Source organism: Phyllobates terribilis, unplaced genomic scaffold, assembly GCF_046119375.1.
Source record: "Phyllobates terribilis strain yellow unplaced genomic scaffold, ASM4611937v1 Scaffold_3__8_contigs__length_932513732, whole genome shotgun sequence".
In the NCBI taxonomy this organism is placed as follows: Eukaryota; Metazoa; Chordata; class Amphibia; order Anura; family Dendrobatidae; genus Phyllobates; species Phyllobates terribilis.
The window spans coordinates 519111920-519117919 of NW_027362763.1; the positions used below are offsets into that span (position 1 = coordinate 519111920).

At 41.5% G+C, this 6000-nt stretch overlaps 1 long non-coding RNA gene across 1 annotated transcript in view; it reads right to left on the reverse strand.

The window, feature by feature from the left end:
- The window catches only part of LOC141258208 (uncharacterized), a 111842-nt gene extending 106448 nt beyond the window's left edge, over positions 1-5394 (reverse strand). Inside the window, exon 1 of the long non-coding RNA XR_012318238.1 lies at positions 5279-5394. This is a non-coding gene — a long non-coding RNA (uncharacterized lncRNA). The remainder of the gene's footprint in view (positions 1-5278) is intronic.
- Positions 5395-6000: the final 606 nt, after the last annotated feature.

Below are 6000 nucleotides of genomic sequence, written 5' to 3' on the forward strand. Positions count from 1 at the left end.
TTTAAGGTTACACTGAGGGAGGCGTTATTTGCTTTAAGAGGAACTCGGCATTGTTACTGGGTTATGGCGCAGGATACTTGACTTTCTCTGGACACTGACATCCCACGCCACTGTAAGGGTGTGACAGAGACTGTCATGTTCCTGCCCTTAAAGACAACAATTGTGTAGTGTGAATACTATCATGCATTTTCATTGCGTGTTATGGTGACATGTGAAATGTAAAATGTACAGAGTGTAATGTAACTAATGTACAGTGTGATGCTGCTGTGTGGGTACTGCAAATATGGTACCCACTCGGGTATACTCGGGTATACTCAGCTCAGGTATAGAGAAAGTATAGGATATAGTTTAGTGCTTAGGATAGAGATAGATAGCTACTGTAGGTAAAGTAAGGCAAGATACAGTTAATGTTTTGGGAATAGCACAGTTTTGGGAAGGTCTAGGGCAAGTAGAAAAAGTAACTATTGCCTGGTTTAGTCAGATAGTGAAAGTGATAGAGTGTGTATGAGAGACAAGGCCACGTTCAAGTGGCAGTGGGCTGGAGGCACCTGAAGTACTTATTGGTCTGGCAGTATGAGGCCTTCCTGCATTGTCCAGGGCCTACGGCTTGAACTAGGCACTGAGGAAAGAGCCTTAATTCCTTCCATTTAGAGGAAGCTGGACTGGGAACCGCATGAGGGAAATGTAGCAGATCTCGTGAATACTGTGGTGCCGGACAGGGAATTCCTAGGGCTATCAGGAGTCACACCTGTTAAAATGGGGATAGTCCTAGCTGAACATAAGCAGTATGTGTAGTACAGATAATGGCACACTACATATCGGACATATCGGACAGATAGATAACAGTACACATGTAGATAATAGTAAAGTACATGTAGTACAGGTAGAAAGCAGATCTTTGAAATTCTAATTTGCAAGCTTTGTCAAATATTCTTACAAAATTAGAATTTCAATACTGCAATGCCTATCATAACTGGTAAATATGTATAATACTTTTAGGTTTCCTAGAACTGTATTGAATCCCTTTTGAGTTCTTTAATGCAAACACAGCCATTGTAATGTCCAAGTGTCCAAGTGACCTCAACCTAAATGGCTAGAGGAAAACGGTGGTAACCAACAAACTTTTTAGGCTACTTAAATTGTAAAACAAAAGGTCCAAAAATCATTCCTTTTGGTGACTGATGCCTGCCTTACTGGTGCCAAGTATGGGTATAAGATTGGACAATTATAACAATTTAATTTTTTTAAACAACACACACATTTTGTGAGGTAGACAGTTGGGTTTTCATTTCTGTAATGTGGAGATTTTTCTTTCTAAAAATAAAATATATGGTTTGCCCATCTTAATATTAAGCAGAATTTCTCTGAAACATAAGCCTTGGTTTCAGGATTTTTGGTCATGTGCAAAATTAGGATAGGGTATTAACCTACCCTTCTTGTTTGCAGTGTGTAAAGAATATAAAAAATGCTGTTATTAAGGCGCTGTTACTTTAGTATATCTCAGATCAATCTATTCAGAGTCACTCTGAGTAACTATGCAGGTACAGCACCTCCCTAAGTCTTGAATCTTTAGATTATTAGTCATAGACTGAAACTACTATTCAAATTTTTATTGTCTTTCTGCACTCATCTTTTACAGACACTGTGATAGTCTGATTCGCTGCGCTAGACCAAGAGAAGTTAAAGCTGCAAGGCATTATAGAGATGCCCATGCAGCGACACCTGAAATCTTTAGCCTACTCTCTGGCTTCTGCAGTCTTCATCAGTGTGTAAAATGGTGCCAGGCATTTATTTTCAGTGGTTCCTGCAAATCAAATCACAAATTTTCACATATGCAGAGACCAGAAAATTTTAGGAAATTCAACTCGAAGTCAATATGCCTCATATCAATTCGCTCATCTCTAGTAGAAAGCTCCACGGTACATATAGTTCAAACAGCGTGTAAGGGATGAGCCTGGCCGGTGGTTACTTCTGTGTCCTTAACACCCTGCTATGGTACCCCAGAGTGAGCGGGTGCCTTGTAGATACTTGTTGTTTACCCCTCTTTGGGTCAAAAGTGTTATGATGAAATGGGGACCTTAAATTCATGCGACGAATCAGGGAGGCTAACAACCATTTTTAAAAGTTAAATACAGCTTTACTTGAATTCTTCAAAATATTCTCCAATATATGATAAATTGCATGCACTTCTTGTAACATTTCCTCCCTCCGCAAAAGGCAGAAGCTCATATCTTAGTTTATTTACAAATGGCATCAAATGATGTTCAGTATAGTTGCAGAGAAACAGAGTATTTATTCTTCTATTACCACTGTCAATGTCCCACATTATGGCGCAAAAACCTGTGCTTCTTCCATGTCAAATAAATATTCAACTTAGTCCTCCAGCAATGCTTTGACACGTCTTCAGTAGCCCACTCCTTACTAGCTCTCTATGGGGATCATACCTCCCTCAGCTCTATTTATGCCACTGCAGGTACTCAAAGAAAGTGAAGACTCTTCCTTGTCTATTATTCACAAGTGTCAATATGTGTATCCGCGACTTCCTTTTTACCTCTGAACTCCTGCTGCTAGATTGTAATCTGGTTTCTGTAACACCACCTCTGAACTCCTGATACTAGATTGTAATCTGGTTTCTGTAACACCACCTCTGAACTCCTGATACTAGATTGTAATCTGGTTTCTGTAACACCACCTCTGAACTACTGCTGCTAGATGGTAATCTGGTTTCTGTAACACCACCTCTGAACTCCTGATACTAGATTGTAATCTGGTTTCTGTAACACCACCTCTAAACTCCTGATACTAGATTGTAATCTGGTTTCTGTAACACCACCTCTGAACTCCTGATACTAGATTGTAATCTGGTTTCTGTAACACCACCTCTGAACTACTGCTGCTAGATGGTAATCTGGTTTCTGTAACACCACCTCTGAACTCCTGCTGCTAGATGGTAATCTGGTTTCTGTAACACCACCTCTGAACTCCTGCTGCTAGATGGTAATCCGGTTTCTGTAACACCACCTCTGAACTCCTGCTGCTAGATGGTAATCTGGTTTCTGTAACACCACCTCTGAACTACTGCTGCTAGATGGTAAACTGGTTTCTGTAACACCACCTCTGAACTCCTGCTGCTAGATGGTAATCTGGTTTCTGTAACACCACCTCTGAACTCCTGCTGCTAGATGGTAATCTGGTTTCTGTAACACCACCTCTGAACTCCTGCTGCTAGATGGTAATCTGGTTTCTGTAACACCACCTCTGAACTCCTGCTGCTAGATGGTAATCTGGTTTCTGTAACACCACCTCTGAACTCCTGCTGCTAGATGGTAATCTGGTTTCTGTAACACCACCTCTGAACTCCTGCTGCTAGATGGTAATCTGGTTTCTGTAACACCACCTCTGAACTCCTGCTGCTAGATGGTAATCTGGTTTCTGTAACACCACCTCTGAACTCCTGCTGCTAGATGGTAATCTGGTTTCTGTAACACCACCTCTGAACTCCTGCTGCTAGATGGTAATCTGGTTTCTGTAACACCACCTCTGAACTCCTGCTGCTAGATGGTAATCTGGTTTCTGTAACACCACCTCTGAACTCCTGCTGCTAGATGGTAATCTGGTTTCTGTAACACCACCTCTGAACTCCTGCTGCTAGATGGTAATCTGGTTTCTGTAACACCACCTCTGAACTCCTGCTGCTAGATGGTAATCTGGTTTCTGTAACACCACCTCTGAACTCCTGCTGCTAGATGGTAATCTGGTTTCTGTAACACCACCTCTGAACTCCTGCTGTTAGATGGTAATCTGGTTTCTGTAACACCACCTCTGAACTCCTGCTGCTAGATGGTAATCTGGTTTCAGTAACACCATGCTGCACTTTAACCCTCGATTCTCAATCGATGCACATTTTCCACTTGTGGACTGTAACTATAATGCTTCCTGCTACTCCAATAGCTCAACCATAACTGACTAAGGCTGAGTTCACACGATGCGTATTTAATGCGTTTCCGCGGCGTTTTTGCAGTTGCGTCAACGCCACGGAAACGCATTAAAAACGCATGGTAGAAGGGCAGCAATGTTCCCCAATTGAAATCCGCATGTGCTGTGCCCATGATGCGGATTTTTCCGCAGCGTAAACGCTGTGCTCAAAAATCCGCAGCATGTCCATTAATTTTGCATAAACGCGGCGTTTTCACCGCCTTTGACTTGCATTAGAACGCGCCAATTCCGCAAGACTGCATTTGTACTTGCGTTATTGGTGCGTTCTAATGTGCGGATGGTACCCGGGTCTGGATGAGAGGAGAGTCTCCTCCACACCCAGGTACCATTTAAAAAGCTGTAAAACAAGAATAAAATAAAATATATATATATACTTACCATCTGTCGGCCCGCGCTGCGCTCCTGCTTGGTTCCCGGCATTTGCAGTGAGTTGTAGGACCTGCGCTGACGTCAGAGTCATGTGACGGGTCACGTGACGCTGACGTCGGCAGGTCTTTCAATTCAAAGTTGCCGGGAGAACGGAGTGAGCAGGACAGCGCGGGCCATCGGAGGTAAGTATATACACTCTCTCGGGTCACACTATATAAATCCATGCTGTTTGCATGGATTTATATAGTGTGACCTAGTTGTCAAGCACTTTCCAGGTGATGCTAAAATCGCCTGGAAAGCGCTTGTCAATCCACATGCGGAAACGCATGTGGAATCCGCATGCACAATCTGCATGCATTTTTTCTGCCAGGGAGATGCAGAAATGATGCAGAAATTTTCTGCTTCATTTCTGCATCGTGTGCACATACCCTAACACAGGAACTAGGGTTTTGTACAAATGCCCCAGTAACTCCTCCCCACCTGGGCTGACATTAGCTTTTAACCCTGTCACAGCCTGCTGCAGAGCACAGTACACATATCAAATCACATTTAAAACTGCAAAGTGCATAACACACAAATACATGTTTTATAGCAAGTCTTCAGAATGAGTGTCGACATTTCTTCTACACCGTTACAAGCGGTATAGTGCAGATAGTACAGACAGTATTTATAGCACAGGAAGATCACAGTACAATACATGTAACACATGCAGTCTCAAGTAAAGTACATGTAGAACAGCTAGATGACAGTATCACATAATAACAAAGTTATAAGAGTTTAGTAGTATCTTCACATGAAGATCGAAGTACAGGAGATCAAAATGTAATTTTAATTTGATAGCGAATCTGCCACCAGATTCCACTATACAAATGGTATAATTACTAAATAGGCCATATGAGGCTGGTATACTTACTTTGAAAATTCATGTCAGAATAGCTGTATACTGCTTTGTGAAAGCTTAAAGGCAGTATCTGCCCACAAGCTCAATTGTGTCCTTTATCCCTTCTGCAGCTGAAATCTTACACTGCCCTCGACAAGCAACAGCTGGGTAGGCAGAGAGTGAGTACACTTGGACTCATGAGCTTTCTAACTCTTTAGTAGCGAATTTTTATATCAGGATTGCACTGCCAATCTGACATGGATTTGTAAGAAAAGTACAACAGGTTCATCAGGACTAAGATATCTGTTCAATAATGTATGCAGTTTATATTGAGAAATCTGTGGACAGATCTACTTTATAGGATATTGTAAAGCTGTTTTAGGGGATTGTGATTCAACAGCTACTAAATAGTACCTGTCAGCAAGTTAATATTTATTTTCTTTTTCTTGCACAAAGTCCTGTTCTCCTAAGAAAATCGAGAGTGGCTGCTTTGGATCAGGTATATTGTAACCAATGTTTGAACTGCTAATTTGACAATAGACACGTAATTCTTTTCTTGGGCAACAGGACATCTTATAGCACAAGGTCCCTTCTTCATGCATATCTCTGCATTTGGAGACGTTTTCTAATTGAAATCCACTGTGTAGAAAAAAGAGATCAGAGAGAAAATTGTCTGGAAGGTCCTTATTAAGATGCACATGTTGATATTTTCATTACACCTAAATAGTTATGATGATGTTGATTTTTCTGCTGTA